Consider the following 18,521-nt stretch of genomic DNA (forward strand, 5'->3'; position numbering starts at 1 on the left):
GGCAATATAGTCAGCCCTCCATATCTATGGATTCTATATTTAGATTCAACCATCCATGACTTGAAAATATTTTTTAAAATATATAAATTCCAAAAAGCAAACCTTGATTTTACCATTTTATAAAAGGGACACCATTTTAGTATGCCATTGTATTTAATGGGACTTGAGCATCCACGGTTTTTAGTATCCATGGGTGGATGGGTGGATAGGTGGGTGTTGCTGGAATGAAACCCCAGTGTATATCAAGGGTCCACTGTAGTTTATATATTTAATTTACTTATATCCCACCTTTCTCCTCATATAGGGACTCATGGCAGCAAATGGCAAATTTAAAATAATACAATTTAAAAACAGTACAGTGGTGCCTCGGGTTACGAAATTAATTCGTTCCGCCATTCCTTTCGTAACCCGAAAATTTCGTAACCCGAAACACTTTTTCCGTTAGCACTGGAAAGCCTATAGCTGCACTTTGCAGCATTTGAATTTCGCGCCGAAATGATTTTGTAACCCGAAAAATATTTCGTAACCCGAAACAGTTTCTGCCAATCCAACTTTTTCGTATCCCGGAAATTTCGTAACCCGATCATTTTGTATCCCGAGGCACCACTGTACAACACTAGTTGTGACATAAACAATTAGCAAAATTAAATTTCTATCTTTAAATTACAACATCATATGTACAGCCTAAATGTCTTTACATGTACACAGTTTCATGTGGTTTAAGTGAAAAATTAGTAAGATACAAGTTTTTTTGCAGAAAAAAGTAAAAATAATATTTTTTAAAAAATAAAAATTTAAATTTAAAAATTTAAAATTTAAATTAAGGGGGAAAATCCATGAGGCCTCTCCTTTCTCCTGTTTTCCCACTCACACTATCTCTTCCTCTGAGGGGACATAGGCAAACACCACAGCCCATTTCTGCCCAAAATGGGGCAGTTCAGTGGGGGCCTGTAGTGTCATCCCCTCTTTGGGTGTCACCTGGTGCTGTCCACACTCCCTGAACCCCTTGTGATACCCCTGGCAAGAGGGAAAAGGAGCACAAGAGAAGTGAAGTGAAGTGTGAAGAGAAGGGAAGAGAGAAGAGAAGAGAAGAGAAGAGAAGAGAAGAGAAGGGCAAGGCAAGGCAAGGCAAGGCAAGGCAAGGCAGGGTTGGGCAGGCTGGCAGGCCCAGACTTAAACATGTGCAAATCTATTGATTTCAGCAGGAACGTTAGACTTAACTCTCCCACAACAATCAATGACACTTAAAAGTACTTAACTTTGGCTGGCTTGTACCCACTGTATACAGTTCTGCCAAATCTATTCACTCAGTGCCAGTTCTCTTTAGCCTCAGATGTGGTGCCTATTCCGAGAAGGCGTTTGGACCAGGGCAGGTATTGCCAGCCAGCATTATTAGACATTAGCTGAGGCCCATGCCTTAACAGGTGGTTCTCTGCCAAGCTCCCTGACACTCCTTTGTACTGGAGCCTCTTGCACTGTTCAAACGAATGAGCAGTACCAGGCACAAACTTCCACTGTTTGCCTTGCTCTGAGCTGTGTGGTGCTGAGTTTATCCAAAGGAGGACAGGGCAAGAAAATGAAAACTAGACCAAGGAGATAGAAAAAGGGAAGCTATCAAGATACCATAGCTACTTCCATGTTGATGAAGCTTTGAATCTGTTTTGGGTTCTAGCCTGAACTTTAAAGGGGCTATCAAAGGAGCTGAAACCTTCTGCCAAATAGATCCAGCATCTTGGGTAGCTTCTTTAAAATGCAGTCTAAAAACCAGTGGTTACCAGTGCTCATGGGGTTCACTTCCTGTACACCCATTCCTTGACCAAGACCATGTTTAATACAATGTCCTGGACCCCTGGCCCAATGACATCTTCAGTCCTTGAACCAATTATGCTTGTAGGGTGGTCATTTGCTCCACTTTTGAGAGGGCAGATCTCTCTTGGCTGTGCCTTCTCCTTCAATTTGGGGTAGTTGTCCTCTTCCACTGAACTGAATGCACATGGAATGGTGAGGGAAGCAGGAGACACCCGCCTAGCCAGCCAGATTAGGCAAATCAACCTTGGCAATCAATGAGTCTGGGCATGATGTCCATATGATACATGCCCTGACTCCAACCCCAGGCGGGTGTGACAATGCACACCGCACCACACTGTGCACAATGTCATGGTGCTCCTCTGGCACTGCATCTACATGACGTAGCACCAAAGGAGTGCAGAAAAGGTGTGCACTGGTGGTTATGGTGCCCTTTCTGGGGCACAAAAAGGAGCATAGATTGGGGCTGCGTCATGTAGTTGCTGCAGCCCTGATCTGACACTAGGGGGGGGGGGTTGCAGGCCGCTCCTTAGGGGTGGTCTGTCAAGCCTCCTAGACTCAAAGATGCTACATGATTCCTTTGCATATTGATATTCCAGACTAACATAGTCATGTGTCAGTTCTTGCCTTAGTTGAGTCATCTTAAGCCCTCCTGAGAGTTCAGACATGATTTTCTCCAAGATTCATTCATTTATCACTTGTTTGGAGAAATCTTCTTCAGCTATGGTCTGGATCTCAAAATGGTGATGCAGCATTTGTAGAGATCCTTGTGTCTTCTGTTTTTCCTATGCCTTTTCATAGAAACAGTGCCAGTTTCTTAATCTGCATAAGGGAGCCAAGATACACTTTGATAACAATGCATATGTAAAATGCTTAATAGTCCATTAGATATACTTGGTTGAGAGGCTTTGCCTTGGACATATTTCTTTCTTTGGTAAATCATTCATGGTTCTCTAATGTAAAGAAATCAGAGATGTAAGGAAAAAGGAGACGATAGAACATTTTATTTTAACAATCCCCATTGTTAAAATAAAGTACAGTAATGTGTTTTCTATATCTGCAGAGAGCACAGAAGGCTGCAGGCATTTCCCCTTGTAAAATATTTACTAAGCAAAACTCGATTTGCAAAATATTGATGGCAGTTTAGCTAAGGACCTATGTACTTTTCAGCCAGGGAAAAAGAATACTTTGCAAAAGTAGCCAGTGCTCCATCTTCTAAAGTGGCAGCTCAAGAACGTTTAGGGAAATCTTGATTTTTAAAAATATATATATGGGTTCATTTCCCTAGAACAAAATCCAAAGGCCAATAAAATAACATTTGTATTTTAGGACTGACCAAGGTCAATAGAACAGACAGGTTTTTTAAACACACCAGAACTCTTAGTTTCAGTTCAAAACTGCTGTGCTATTCAGAAGTTCCTGTTCTTCAATACTAGTGTTGATTGGTCCCACCAGAACATGGCCAAGTTCCTTTTTTTGAACTGCAACTCTCAGACCCCTTCCCCCAGCATAGTGATGGGCCATGTTTGACCATCGGGTTCTGGGAGTTTTAGACCAAAAAAGTAACTATTGTCAAGCTTTCATCTTAGTTCCTGGCTGGCATTCTGCACAGGCTTTTGTTTTTTCGTTCTAATTCTTCATATGTGGAATTATGTATGGATTGTGCTACACAACCATTGTGTTGGATGGAAAGATCATGCAACCGAATGTACTAACCAAAGCACAGGCAAATCTGCAAGCACAATGGCTCTGCATGTGCAACTCTGCATCCAAAAGTTGAACTGAGTATAGATGTTCTGTATCAGATCAAAAATAAACAACCACTTGTGCATCCATCTACACAGATGTAAGATGCTAACAGGATCCTGGTCATTCTTTCCCTCAAGCTTGTCAACACCTGCAGATCACATCCAGATAGGCATTATAAATTTTTATCAAAAATGTTGCTCTTTTGTACCTTTTCAGCTCCAAGTGACCATGACTGCTAAATGTAAAAGGCAGGCTAATTTGAAGATGCCAGCCACAGCGACTGGAGAAACGTCAGGAATAAACTCTTCTAGAACACAGCCTCAAAGCCCAAAAATCCCACAGAAAACTATGCAGACTAATTTTGTTTTGTAAAATGTCATGCACACTGATATTAATGGCGGAAATATTCAAAAACATTCCCTCCCTATTTTAAGAAAATTGCATGGTTTGTTAGTGTTGAGTAACCCTGATGAAAAGAATCCTGGGCTACATCTGGGCTACAGACGTGATGCAGTTTCACACCACTTTAACTGCCATGGCTCAGTGCTATAGAATTATGGGATTTGTAGTTTTGTGAGTTATTTAGCCTTTTCTGTCAAAGAACTCTAGTGTCACAACAAACTATAAACTACATAGGATGGAGCCATCACCATTAAGGCAATTTCAAACTACATTAATTCTGCAGTGCAGATGCAGCCCAAGAATGATAAGAATGTTCACAATCTGGGACTTATTCTGCACAGATTTTGCACATGGTTGTTTTGAACACCATAAGAAACAGCATTTTTGGCACAGAAAATATTATTTCTACATAGAAGTATGATTTTCTGCACAGAAAATGCTATCTCCTACACAAGAAATTTATAATGGGAGGAGGTTCATTCTGCACGGAAAATGTTGTAACTGCGGATTTATGCTGCACAAAATTCACATATGGTTGTACAGCTTTTTTTTTCCTATGCAGAAAATCTGTTTTCTGCACAAATTTGCACAGAATACAGCTGGAGTTCCAAACCTTTGCACAGAATACATTCTGAGTTGCTTTGAAAACTATGTGGCTTTTGAAGACTTTCTTGCAGCAGGAAGAAAATTGCCAAAATTACTCATTGCTTCCCTCAAGAAGAGAATTAGTGACAAAGGCGGGGTACATTTTTTATCATCTTTGGCAAGAAAGAAAGTCCTTGACACTCCATTGGGAAAGTGCTCAACTTCTCGGAGATTTTTGACATTTTAAGATATTTTATTTGGGGGGGGGGTCATTTACATGAAAACCTTAGACTTTGGTGCAAAACCCCAAAATATTTTGTGCAGCATAGTGTGTTTTGCACAAAATATACAGCTTTCTGTGCAAAATCCAAGGCTGAGATCCCATACCATGGGCTGTAGTATAGAACTTTACAATTATGGAGGCATGCTATTTACATAATATGTAACCATGTTAGAGAATTGCAATGATGCACAATGGGGGCACCACACAAGTTGTCTTGTTGTGGAGCAGGGGCTCCCACTCCATAATGGGGCACTGCAAAAATGGGGACATTTTTCTGGACAGGTACAGGGCACCCATGACTTTCCAGTATCCACTCTTCTGGGTTACCATTGCCATGTGGCTTTGTTTTGTGGACATTGTCTCCATTTTCCTTGTGCTGTCATTTGTACCAGGATAGCCCAGCCCACAAAATGCCATATCCTTGCACACTGTGCTTTTTGCATAATGGCCACACTGCTTACTCCACTTGTGCAATGGTTCCAATGGTGCAACTACAACAATGCTCCCTTCCTGGAATTACAAACATTGCACAATACTGCAATTAAATGCACATTTTCTGACCTCAAGACTGAGGTCCTTGAACAAAAGAAATTCGGAGAAAGATTGGACAGAGAAACAGCTGAATTATAATGTATCTACAAACTTCAGTCCATCAACAGTGGGTTGCACAATGGCTTCCTGGCACACTACACATATTATCTCAGTAGACTCTCTTATCCAGTTTATCATATGTCCTTTCTGGTTCTCAGTCTGCACACACCACATTCCAAAACTTCCTTCACCATTCATGTCCATTCATAGCCATCTACTCTGGCTTTAGGCAACATCTTTCCTCCTGTGTTTGTCCCCCAACAACCATAGCCATAACTGAACTTGTCACTTCATGACCATGCCCACAAGTTTTGCAGTTCTATGGCTATTCATACAGTCTTATTATAAAGATCCTTCCTGGGCACCAGTTCACTCTATGCACCTGAGGAAGTAGACCAAGTCTATGAAAGCTTATGCTACAACATTTTTTGTTCAGTTAGTCTCAAAGATGCTGTCAGATCCCTTTCCACAATCATAAGTTGGTTTACAATGTTGTAACTTTCCAACAGGGATTTCAGCCGAGGTATGTTACTGGGATATTTTTTGTGCAAGCCCCCAATTCTTCACACTTTTTTGCAACCTTTTGCATCTTTTCCTCCAAAAGTCCTGAAGTGAGAAAAATATTTAAAAAAACATTCAGATAATTTCAGGATAATGTACCAGTATTTATGGTTAAAAGAAGCCAGTGCATTCCAGTAAGGAATTTGATACCAACAATCTTGCATAAACAACAGACATGAAAAAGTCATGGTTTTGGAGTATAAATCCCAGAATTCCCTATGACATTCTGGAAGTTATAGCCAGAAAAAAAATAATTTTTCCAAATACTGGGTGTTAGTGCTACGACCTGAACCTTGAAAGTATAGGTGTTGTTGTGTTTACCTTGTTGGTCCTAGCTTGGTGTTTCTGCAATTATTGCCTGCAATAGCTGTAGTAAGGAAAGCAGCAGTAGAGTGATGTGAGCATCACTCTGTAAAGGCAGGCTGCTGTTTTCTACTATGAGCACCCTGAAGACATATGCTTGTTATTTGCAGCCTGTTCCCCTATTAGTAATGCTGAACTTGACTGTTGCATTACCTTTTATGATCTGCCTGGAGCACCACCAATATTGTAAATCTTTCCAATTGCTACTGGTTGATTTTTCTTTCTTTACCTTTATAGGACCAAAAAGCCAGGGAGAGGTTCTGTCTCCAGAAGGATCTAGTGATAAAGCTTTCCCCTGCACTGTACCATTTCAGGTAGAGGAAGGACTAAGAAAAGTTCTGTCATATAGCAAAATTGCATGCTAGTAGGAAAGATAGTGAAACTTTATAGCTGGAATCCCACTGGATTCTTATATAATCCTATGTTCCTACAAAAATGGTTAGACATTTTTGTCTCATGTGGGATGTTCCCATTCATTTCAAGACTTTGGAAGCAGAGATCCATGGGCAATGCTATTATGCCTGCAAGTGCTCATTGCACATGTATGGCCATTTAACATATCACATGGTTGGGCATTTGGTTGAGCACTCAGTTCCACATTTTGTGTCTTGGCTCCATTGCACAGAATTGCCTTTCAACACATGGGATGTGCAGCACAATTAATTCATAACTCCGCATGAAGAGATGCAGAGCTACACACATGGATGCAGGGCCTGCTCATCCATATAGGTGAACTAGGCAGCCGCTTAGGGTGGCAAAATTTAGGGGCGGCTTGGTGGCTTTTTTTTTTGTATATTTTTTTGGTGTAATTAAACAATATTAAAGTGAAAACTTATTAGAGCAAGTAATGTAAAAGCAAGCTACCGTATGGCAGTTTCTTTGTACAATGCCCAAAATATAAATGTGCACACACACCCCCGTGTCCATGGTACGGTCACATGGTACATCATCCACCTTCTGCATGTGCTTGAATGTAACCTCAAGGTCAACAGCCCCCTCTCCTCTCACTGCCCATCTGCCTTACCCTTGGTGCCACAACAAGGAACACAAGTCGCCAGTCGTCTTGAGTTTACCGTTTTCATGTTTTGCATTTTTGATAGTGATCATGTGATAGTGTTTCAGAGTTTGTGTTCAATTTTGAATGTTTACCTAGTACATTCATAGGTGCGACAGGGGGTGCCAAAATACTTCTCGCCTAGGGTGGCCAAATACCTAGAGCCAGCCCTACCCTGATATAGGATCTCAACTTCTTTTTTATGTGGGGGACTGCTCAGAGGATCATGATGGATGGCAAAGATTAGTTCTACAATGAAATAAGCCTTGTGAAGATAACTTTGGATAACGTTTTGTCCTTCTCAGGTCTTGCTTGATTGCCATATTTGGAATCAGAAAATTAATTTCCCTCTTCTGATAGGTAGTGAATACCAGGGGGAGAGGTTATCTGGATATGCTAAGACAGATGGTGTTCCAAAGAATTAAGTACAAGTATACTATAAGGACACAGAGAGGAAGAGACTAAAATGTATGACTACAATTTGAAGACCCCAATGTATACAATCCTTATTTGGGCCATAACCTAATCAGGGTTATATTGTGCTATGCAAGTCTTCTGTTGAATGGCAACAACATGCATATAGTTTAAAAGCAGGACTCGACTGGGGCACAGCAAGGCCTGAGAGGCTCTTTAAAACCATTTCGTGACACCAGTGATTCCCAAATAAACCTGTTTAGAAAACACAGAATCCATGAATTAAAAAACTGGAAGTACCCCAAGGATCAACTGGCCTGCAGATACACAGAATGTGTCCTGTCGGCCACATGCAGCTGCTGGGCTTTATTTTATGACTACTGAAGCCCTCTACTAGTTCCCTAAACCCTCATTTAAAAAAAAAATCCATACAATTTTTGCCTGAAAAGTACACAGAAGATCCCTCAGATATGCAAAAAATGGAAAAACATCAACACTTCACCTATACAACCTGCTGAAATGTTCTGTTACTTTCAAATGTTTTTATTCATTCATTCATGTAAATTATTTCTTTATTTAAATACTTTGTTTTCCTCTGTTTTTATTATTGTTGTGTGCCTTTAATTAATTTCTGACTTAGAACGTGTTAAGGAAAATGCAACATGGGACATACAGTAGAAGAAATAAAACATGTATGTGAGAGTCACAGTGACTAAGCAAAAGCAATTAAGAAGCCACACAGGTGTAAAAGCTAATGTAATTTAGAAGGCTTGAATGCCAAGGACAGAATTATAGAGTGTACAATTGGAAGCACCTGAGATTCATTAAGTGTACAAGGTGAGATGATGAAATCCTTAAGTATGGGTTGAACTATGTGAACCAATCAAATGAATGTACATGCCCACTGGGTGGAAACTGACTAAGTGGGTGGTGTTTAACAATGGCTATAATAATTGCTATGTTTGCCAATGTATTTCGTGGAGTAGTTTGGGTAGTTGGAGTAGATTGGAGTGTTTTGAAGATATTAGAGATTGTGATTTGTAGGGCATATAGTATTTGTATATAGTAGAATAAAGTAGATCTTTTATATAAGATTACTGAGTTGTCTGGTGTCTTGAGTGAAGATACAAGAGCCAGCAGAATCCTGGAGAAGTTTGGAGACATCTCAGGAAGAAGATTGAGAAGGCTTGGAGAGTTTGTCAGGGTCTTCAGCCTATTCTCTGAAACTCTGCTGTTTTGGAAGAAAAGCATTAACCACTGACCAAAGCTGGTCAGCTCCGCTGTATAACAAGGTGGTGAGTTAGAGCCAGAGGTGAAGAGCTACAACTCCCATCATCCCTGACAGAACGACCCTAAGGCAAACCTCCTGGAGCAGAGGAGGTCACTTCACATACACAAGAGGCAGACAGCTGGACGAATGTCACACAGAGTAGTAGGCCAAGAAGGGATTGTTCAGGGAGCTTGCAGCTAGAGAATCGATTCGAAGCTCTTTCCCTTACCAAGGAGGATGAAGAAGAGCAGCATGGACAGACTTCAGGGACAGAGCAGGCAAGCCTGAGAGTCCCACCCAAGGGAACAGCCGCTGCTAAACCTCATAGGAGGTGTGTGGTCGTAGTGGGGGACTCCTTGCTGAGGGGTACAGAAGCAGTGATTTGTAGGCCTGACAAGATGTCTCGAGAGGTGCGTTGTCTTCCAGGGTCAAAGATCCATGATGTGACAGAGAGGCTGACAAGACTGGTCAAGCCTACTGACCAATACCCCTTCCTTTTGGTCCACGTGGTAACCAATGATACTGCAAGACACAGCCTGCAGAACATAAAAAGGGATTACGAGGCGTTTGGTAGGAAGCTGAAAGGAATGGTTGTCATCTCGTCTCTTCTGCCAGTTGAAGGGCATGGTCCAGGAAGGGAGAGGAAAATAGTGGATGTGAACAACTGGCTTCGCCGATGGTGCCACCGAGAACGATTTGGATTCTTTGATCATGGGCTGCGGTTCCATGAGGAGGGACTTCTTGCAACGGATGGGTTGCATCTCACGCCAGTTGGAAGAAATGTTTTTGCCAACAGTCTCAAGAACTTGATCAGGAGGGCTTTAAACTGAGTTCTGTGGGGAAGGGAGACAATATTAAGGAAGGCGAAAGGGCTGGAGAAAATAGTCAAACTGACATAGAGGAAACAAGACAAATAGTACAAGGACCCAACAGTGGGAAGCAAAAATAAATAAATAAATAACTTGCACAGGCAGCAAATAAAGGGGACCCATGGTCTTAAATGTCTCTACACTAATGCACAGAGCATGGGAAATAAGCAAGATGAACTCGAACTCCTAGTACAACAAAGCAAATATGATATAATAGGCCTCACTGAAACCTGGTGGGATGAGTCTCATGATTGGAATGTGGAAATAGAGGGGTATAACCTTTTAAAGAGAAATAGGCCAAACAGAAAAGGAGGAGGAATAGCACTATATGTCAGAGATATTTACACCAGTGAAGAGATCCAGGACATCAATCCTGGAAGCCAGGTGGAGAGCATCTGGATAAAAATTAAAGGGGAGGGAAACAACAAGGATGTTATGGTGGGAGTCTACTACAGACCCCCAAGTCAGACGGAGGAATTGGATAATATCTTTCTAGAACAGATAACCACACAGTCAGAAAAGAAAGATGTATTAGTGATGGGAGACTTCAACTATCTTGATATTTGCTGGAAGTCAAACTCAGCAAAATCCTCAAGGTCTAGCAAATTCCTCACTTGCCTGGAAGACAATTTCATGGTCCAAAAGGTGGAAGAGGCAACAAGGGGGTCAGCTATTTTGGATCTGATCCTAACCAACAAGGATGACTTGGTTAATAGGGTGCAAGTGGTGGGATCATTAGGTGGAAGTGACCATGTTCTCCTGGAGTTTGTTATACAATGGAAAGGAGAAGCCAGGCATAGTCAGACACACATTCTAGACTTTAGGAGAGCGGATTTCAGTAAACTTAGAGAAGAATTGAGGATGATCCCGTGGTCAGAGATACTAAAAGGGAAGGGAGTTCAGGACGGATGGGAGTTTCTCAAAAGAGAGATGCTGAAGGCACAATCTCAAACAGTTCCAGTGAGAAAGAAAAATGGGAGGTGTCTCAAGAAACCAGGATGGATGACTAAGGAACTTTCAACCGAGCTAAGTTTTAAACAGAGCATGTATAAGAAATGGAAAAGGGGGGAAATCACAAAAAAGGAATTCAAAGAAATAGTAGGCCTATGTAGGGGTCAAGTCAGAAAAGCTAAAGCGCAGAATGAACACAGGCTTGCTAGAGAGGTTAAAAAGAATAGGGATTTTTTGGATATGTCCACAGCAAAAGGAAGAAGAAGGAAACGGTAGGGCCACTGTGTGGAGAAGATGGCAAAATGCTAACAGAAGACAGAGAAAAGGCAGAATTACTCAACACCTTCTTTGCCTCAGTCTTCTCAGAAAAGGCAAAGGGTGCTCAACCTGAGGATAATGGAGCAGAGGACAGAATAGGGGAATTTCAGCACAGAATAAGTAAAGAGATATAGAGGAATACCTTGTTAATCTAAATGAATTTAAGTCTCCGGGACCAGATGAACTACATCCAAGGGTATTAAAAGAACTGGCAAATGTAATATCGGAGCCATTGGCAATAATCTTTGAAAACTCCTGCAAAACAGGAGAGATCCCAGCCGACTGGAGGAGGGCAAACGTTGTCCCCATCTTCAAAAAGGGGAAAAAAGAGGATCCCAACAATTATCGTCCAGTTAGTCTGACATCAATACCAGGAAAGATTCTGGAGCAGATCATTAAACAGAGAGTCTGTGAACATCTAGAAGGCAATGCCATAATCATAAAAAGTCAACATGGATTTCAGAGAAAGAAGTCATGCCAGACAAATCTGATCTCTTTCTTTGATAAAATTACCAGCTTGGTAGATGAAGGGGATGCTGTGGATGTAGTATATCTTGATTTCAGCAAGGCCTTTGACAAGGTTTCCCATGACATTCTTGCAAACAAGCTTGTAAAATGTGGGCTAGACAAAGTAACTGTTAAATGGATCTGTAATTCGTTGACTGGCCGAACCCAAAGGGTGCTCAACAATGGCTCCTTTTCATCCTGGAGAGAAGTGACCAGTGGCTCTGTCCTGGGCCCAGTGCTATTCAACATCTTTATCAATGACCTGGATGACAGAATTGGGAGCACACTTATCAAATTTGCAGATGACACCAAATTAGGAGGAATAGCTAATACTCCAGAGGACAGGATCAACATTCAAAATGATCTGAATAGACTAGAAAGCTGGGCCAAAGCTAACAAAATGAAATTCAACACAGAGAAATGTAAGGTATTGCACTTAGGGCAGAAAAATGAAATGCACAGATATAGGATGGGGGACACCTGGCTGAATGAAACTACATGTGAAAGGGATCTGGGAGTCCAAGTAGACCACAAGTTGAACATGAGTGAACAGTGTGATGCGGCAGCTAAAAAGGCCAATGCAATTTTAGGCTGCATCAATAAAAGTATAGTGTTTAGATCAAGAGAAGTAATAGTGCCACTGTATTCTGCTCTGGTCAGGCCCCACCTGGAATATTGTGTCCAGTTCTGGGCACCACAATTCAAAAAGGACATTGAGAAACTGGAGCGTGTCCAGAGGAGGGCGACTAAAATGGTGAAGGGTCTGGAAACCTTGCCCTATGAGGAACGACTCAGGGAGCTGGGGATGTTTAGCCTGGAGAAGAAAAGGTTAAGAGGTGATATGATAGCCCTGTTTAAATATTTGAAAGGATGTCATATTGAGGAGGGAGCAAGCTTGTTTTCTGCTGCTCCAGAAAACAGAACCCAGAACAATGGATGCAAGCTCCAGGGAAAGAGATTCCACCTCAACATTAGGAAGAACTTCCTGACAGTAAGGGCTGTTCGACAGTGGAACAAACTCCCTTGGAGTGTAGTGGAGACTCCTTCCTTGGAGGTCTTTAAGCAGAGACTAGATAGCCATCTGCTGGGGATGCTTTGATTTGGATTTCCTGCATGGCAGGGGGTTGGACTGGATGGCCCTTGTGGTCTCTTCCAACTCTATGATTCTATGATTCTATTACTGGTTATCTTGGCAAGATTTGTTCAGAGAGGGGTTTGCCACTGCTTGGTTTAAAGCATTAAACATTAAAAAAAATAAAAAAATAAAATACATTAAAATACATTAAAATACATTGTTGCTGTTGCATGCCTCCAACTCATTTTTAACTTCTGGTAACCCTAACGTGAACCTGTCATAGAGTTTTCTTGGCAGGTTTTTTTAGAGGAGATTTGCCATTGCCTTCCCTTGAATCATAGAATCATAGAGTTGGAAGAGACCGCAAGGGCCATCCAGTCCAACCCCCAGCCATGCAGGAAATCTCAATCAAAGCATACCCAACAGATGGCCATCCAGCTTCTGCTTAAAGACCTCTAAGGAAGGAGACTCCACCACACTCCGAGGGAGTTTGTTCCACTGTCAAGGCTTAGAGAATGTGGCTTGCCCAAGGTTACCCAGTGGGAATTGAAACCTGATTTCCAGAGTCATCATCCAACACTCAAATCACTACACTAAGTGAGTCTCACCAACCTTAAAAACAGCCAAGCCATAGTTAATTGGTAAAAGCCAGATGTCACAGAAATGTTTGGGCCTTCTGTTGGAAGGAGAGCAAGGAAGGGAGTTCCAAAGTCTGGGTGCTTCCACCAAGAACGCCCCCTCCCTTGCTCCCACCAAATGAGCCTGTGAAGGTGGTAGGACAGAGGGAAGGTCCTCTCCAAATAATCTCAGAGCTCTAATGGAATAATATAACGCAGAAACAATCCTTCAAATAACTTGGTTCTCATTGGGCTCACCATAAGTTGGAAGCAACTTGAAGGCACACAACAAGAACAGAGAGAACCAGTGTGGTGCAGTGGATTGAGACCTGAGTTGGATCTCTGGGAGACCAGCGTTTGAATCCTTAGTCAGCCATAGAAGCAATTAGGTAACCTTGGCCAAGTTGCACTCTCTCAGCCTCAGATTTGCAATGGTTTGCAATGGCAAACCTCCTCTGACTCAGTCCTGCCAAGACAACCCTATGATAGAGTCACCATTAGTCAGAGTTGATATAACAGCAACAGTAAAACCAACAACAAAGGCATCAATAGGATTCTGTCCAATGTCAGTCATCGTCATCATCATCATCATCATCATCATCATCATCATCATCATCATCATCTCCCAGTGTTTCGACCCAGTGGTCCTCAGCTTCAACACAACACTAATAGAGCGTGAGGCTCACTGTTTTGCCCCTGAGGATGCTAAGGACACTGAATGGGTGCAGACCAGAGAGAGTTCGAATCTCAACCTGTGACAATGATAAAGAGAGATTTGTGATTAAGCAATTCTCAACCCGCCTTCCTGTCTGCCCACAGAGCACTACTTAACAAATCTCCCTTTGCCTTTTACTTATTTTAATTTTTTTTTTTCGTGCTTTGAGTGGTTAATGTTGTGGTAACATCCCTAAATTACCATTCAGTTATTTTTTCCCCTCTCTCTTTCCTTGTATAAGGGCAAGATGCTACTCTGCTTTCTAGACACTTCTGCAAATGTTTGTTCAAGGAGACCACATATTAATAATGAACGTCTTCAATGGACAGGAGGAAAAGCAAGGGAGAGGAAAGGGACGTAGGGGCTTTCAACTCAGGAACATGTTGCTCTGTACTCTATTACGCTGTCATTTCATTCAGTTTATGGAACTAACAAGAGGGGAAATGACAACAAGGCTAATTATAATGGCTGTCTGCTTCTTTGACTGATTTTGCGGCAATTGCTAAAATAGACTCCCAACTGCTGTCTTCACTGCTTGTGTTCTTTAACCAGCAGCTCTTGAATAGCCTAACTTCATCCACATTGACTCATGCTCAAAGATCTCCTGCACGTCTGCCAGGATAGCCCTGCATGTATTCTGAGAACAAGCATGTCCCATTTGTGCAGTTTTTGCAGTGCAGAAATAATCCCATTTGACACCACGTTAACTTCATAGGCTATGGAAATCTGGGAACTGTAGTTTTGTGAGATGGTTAGCTTTCTCTGTCAGAGCACTCTGTTGTCACAGGAAACGACAACTCTCCAAATTCCATAGCATTGAGCCATGGCAGTTAAAAGTGGTGTCAAATTATTTCTACTGTGTGGATACAGCCTCAGATCTCTTGAGCCTTTTGAAACAAAAGTGTAAGATGAGTGTAAACTATAAACAGACAAAATCTTGTCAGATATTGGAAGTTAAATGGGTTTGGGCTTCGTTAACACTTGGATGGGAGCCCACCAGAGAAAACTAGGGATTTCTGTGTAGAATCAGGAAAGAATCCTGCCTCAAATTTTGAGGAATCACAAGTGCCAAAGTTATCACCATTGGACTGAATGGCCCAATCTCATGGGTTGCTTGCTTCTGAGGTCAGAATGAGGCACCAGCGATGATCATATGGCTGGGCACCTTGTTCTGATCTCAGAATGAGTGACTGGCGGCAATGGCAGATGCATAGGGCAGCTCAGCGCGATGCTTCTGCAGACAGTCAACACAGCACAAAAATAAAGGGCCCTTCCTGGCAGATTCTGTGTAAAAGGTAAGTTTTTAAAATTTGTGTTAAGGGTGTTATACTCCAGTTCTGGTGCTGAACATGCTGGATGTCATCTGGACTGTTCACACCAGACCCAGGGTTTGGGCTGTGCATCGTCTGAACAGGATGCCACCAGAAAAACAGGCCTTTTGAACCATACAAGCAAGGCCCCTAGAATTTAAAAACCAATAGTTTAGAGCCAGTATGTTGTAGTGGTTTGAGTGTTGGACTAGGACTTTGGAGATCAGGGTTCGAATCCCAGCTCTACTACATAAACTGACTGGGTGAACTTTGGTGAGTCACACTCTCTTAGCCTGAGAGGATGGCAATGGCAAAGCTCCTCTGAAGGAATGTGCCAAGAAAATCCTATGATAGGTTTGCCTGGGGGTTGCTGTAAGTCAGAAATAACTTGAAAGAACATAACAACAATAACAACAGCCAAGTTTCTTCTGAGGAGCTGAACTCATCGTTCTTCTCCATACAAAATCATTTTTTGTTGCTCCAAGTTCTCTTCATTCCATCAGTACAATTCAGAGTTGGTAGGGTCATTTACTTGCTGCTACCTGTTCACTTTTAAGTCAGAAATCTTTGCAATTCTATGGCAACCCATCCAAAGATGGGTTGTCATATGCGTGCTTAGTCTGCTGTCCAGCTACTAACTACTGATGGAAGAATTCAAAGCCTCTGCTCTTCCTTTTGATGGTTCTTTTCTTGGGGCAGGCAACCTTCTTGACAGACGGTCACTCTCCGTAAAATGGGATATTTGAACACACTACCAAATTTGCCTAGTAGTGACTAGGAATTAGATCCACAGAAGAGCTCTTTTAAAGTGTTACTCAACTGTTTTATAGGCCTGAAAATGTGTGAAAGGAGAACATCACATGGGAGGAATAACCATTGACATACCTTCAAATTGTCTCAATCTGCCAGGGATAGCCCTGACCAATCCTGTGTTATCCCACTTTTTTCAGCTGCATTTAAAATGTCCCAGTTTCTCTCTTCCCCTCCTACTTCGCCTTTTGTCCTCAGCATAATTCAATTGCTGCAAACCAAATTGAAACTCATCCCCCCCCCCCAACATTTGGACAAGATGACAAAAGTAATACATGAGAGAGAAACTGGGATTAATGGGGACTGTCCCCGCCAAAATGGAATTATTGGAGGGTATGGGAAAGTGCAGTTGCATTCAGATCCTCAATTGAGGCTTCCCCTTGGTTCGATGCTAGGGAATTCTGGGAACTGTAGTTTTGTGAGACATTTAGCCTTCTTTGTCAGACAGCTCTGGTGCCACAACAAATTACAATTCCCAGGATTCCCTAGCACTGAGCCAGGGCAGTTAAAGTGATCTCAAACTGGATTATTTCTGCAGTGTCAACTGGACCTATAGGATGCCTCAAGGAGAAGCCTCCTTCGAGGATCTGAATGCAACTGCACTTTCCCATACCCTCCAATAATCTCATTTTGGCGGGGACAGTCCCCATTAATCCCAGTTTCTCTCTCTTCCTCCCACGTCCCCCTTTGTCTTCAGTTTACTTCAATTGCTGTAAACTGAAGTCAGCATGTAAATTAAATAATCCATTAATTCAGCAGCCGGGGGGGGGGGGGAGAGGGGGAGGGGCAGAATCTTCCACTTCCCAGTAGACTCAGGCAAAAGCAAAGTGCAGCATCGTCTTCTAGCTTTTATGTTCTTTCTCATAGATTACTTTGTAAATCAAGTGCTGAACTAGATAGACCATGGTCTAATCCAACATGTCTCTTCTTATTTTATTTTTTTTTTGGGGGGGGAGGGTCTGTCCTTCTTTTCTTTTGGATGTTTAATTAGTGACTTTAAAATTCTTTCTTTCTTTCTTTCTTTCTTTCTTTCTTTCTTTCTTTCTTTCTTTCTTCTTCCCACCCAACCAACTGCACTGATGTGCAAACTGCATGGATGGGGCCCACGGTATTTTTTGTAGTGAAGAGGCATATCCCTTGTAGCTTAATGTGGGCCTCTGCCGTACCATGCGGTGAGCATAATGTGTCCTCCCAGGGAACATTTGCATAAAGGATAAATAAGAGAATCACAATGTGAAGTTTATTCATTTTTAAATCCTGCCGCGTTTGTGATTGAAGGCCCAAGCTCAGATGTTTTCCTGATGCGTACCATTAAGGCACAGGGCTTTGCCTAATGCCTCTTCTGGTACTGCAGGGGGACATAAATGGGGGCTGTTTCCCTACGCTGGAGCCTCATTTCCAGCATGCAACACTTGACTGGGGAGCAGGGAGCCTCCCTTCCACATTATCTTGAAGCGGGCCCGCTCTCTTTAATTTGCTGTAACCGAGCCAGCACATTAAATACAAAACATATTGATGTTCCCAAAGAACCCTGGAGGGTCTTTAGCCTTCCTTGTCAAAGGAGCTGCATGCTTCTGGGGGGACCAAACAGGCATTTTGCCACAGTAAGAACGGTTTGCGCACGGCTGGCAGGAGTGCTGCTGACAGAGTGTTGTGATGTTCCCATTTAACTTATTTGAAGGAGAAAGTACTCGGAGCAAAAGCTGTTTTTTCATCCTGCACAAAATCAGGGTGAATGGAGAGCATATGCAACATTTCGCAGATGGAAACTGCAACATCAGTATGCTCAAAATGGTCATCAGTGTTATCAGTAAGGAAGAACACACAAGCTAAGAGAGGTTGCTGCAGTTTGCTTTTGTCTAAATCTACTGGGAAGGGAAAATTCTGCCCTCTTTTGATGCAAGTATAGCTGGCCCTCCGTATTTGCAGTTTTTACTTTTGTGGACTGGATTATTTGCAGCTTTCATTATTATATTCTCTCTAGTAATCTCTAGGTCCCTCAGCTTAACTGGAGTCAACACATTGACCATAGAGTTGAGCTTGGGAGTCTAGAAGTTCCTAGAGAAAACACTTCTTTAGACATTTGTAGGTCCTCTAGCATGATTCTACAGTTGGTTCCAGGGCCCCTGTGGATACCTAAATCAATGGATACTCAAGTCCCATGGCATAGTAAAATGGTGTCCCTTATATAAAATGGCAAAATCAAGGTTTGCCTATTGGAATATATATATATATATATATATATATATATATATATATATATATATATAT

This window comes from Sceloporus undulatus, chromosome 2, assembly GCF_019175285.1.
Source record: "Sceloporus undulatus isolate JIND9_A2432 ecotype Alabama chromosome 2, SceUnd_v1.1, whole genome shotgun sequence".
Lineage (NCBI taxonomy): Eukaryota > Metazoa > Chordata > Lepidosauria > Squamata > Phrynosomatidae > Sceloporus > Sceloporus undulatus.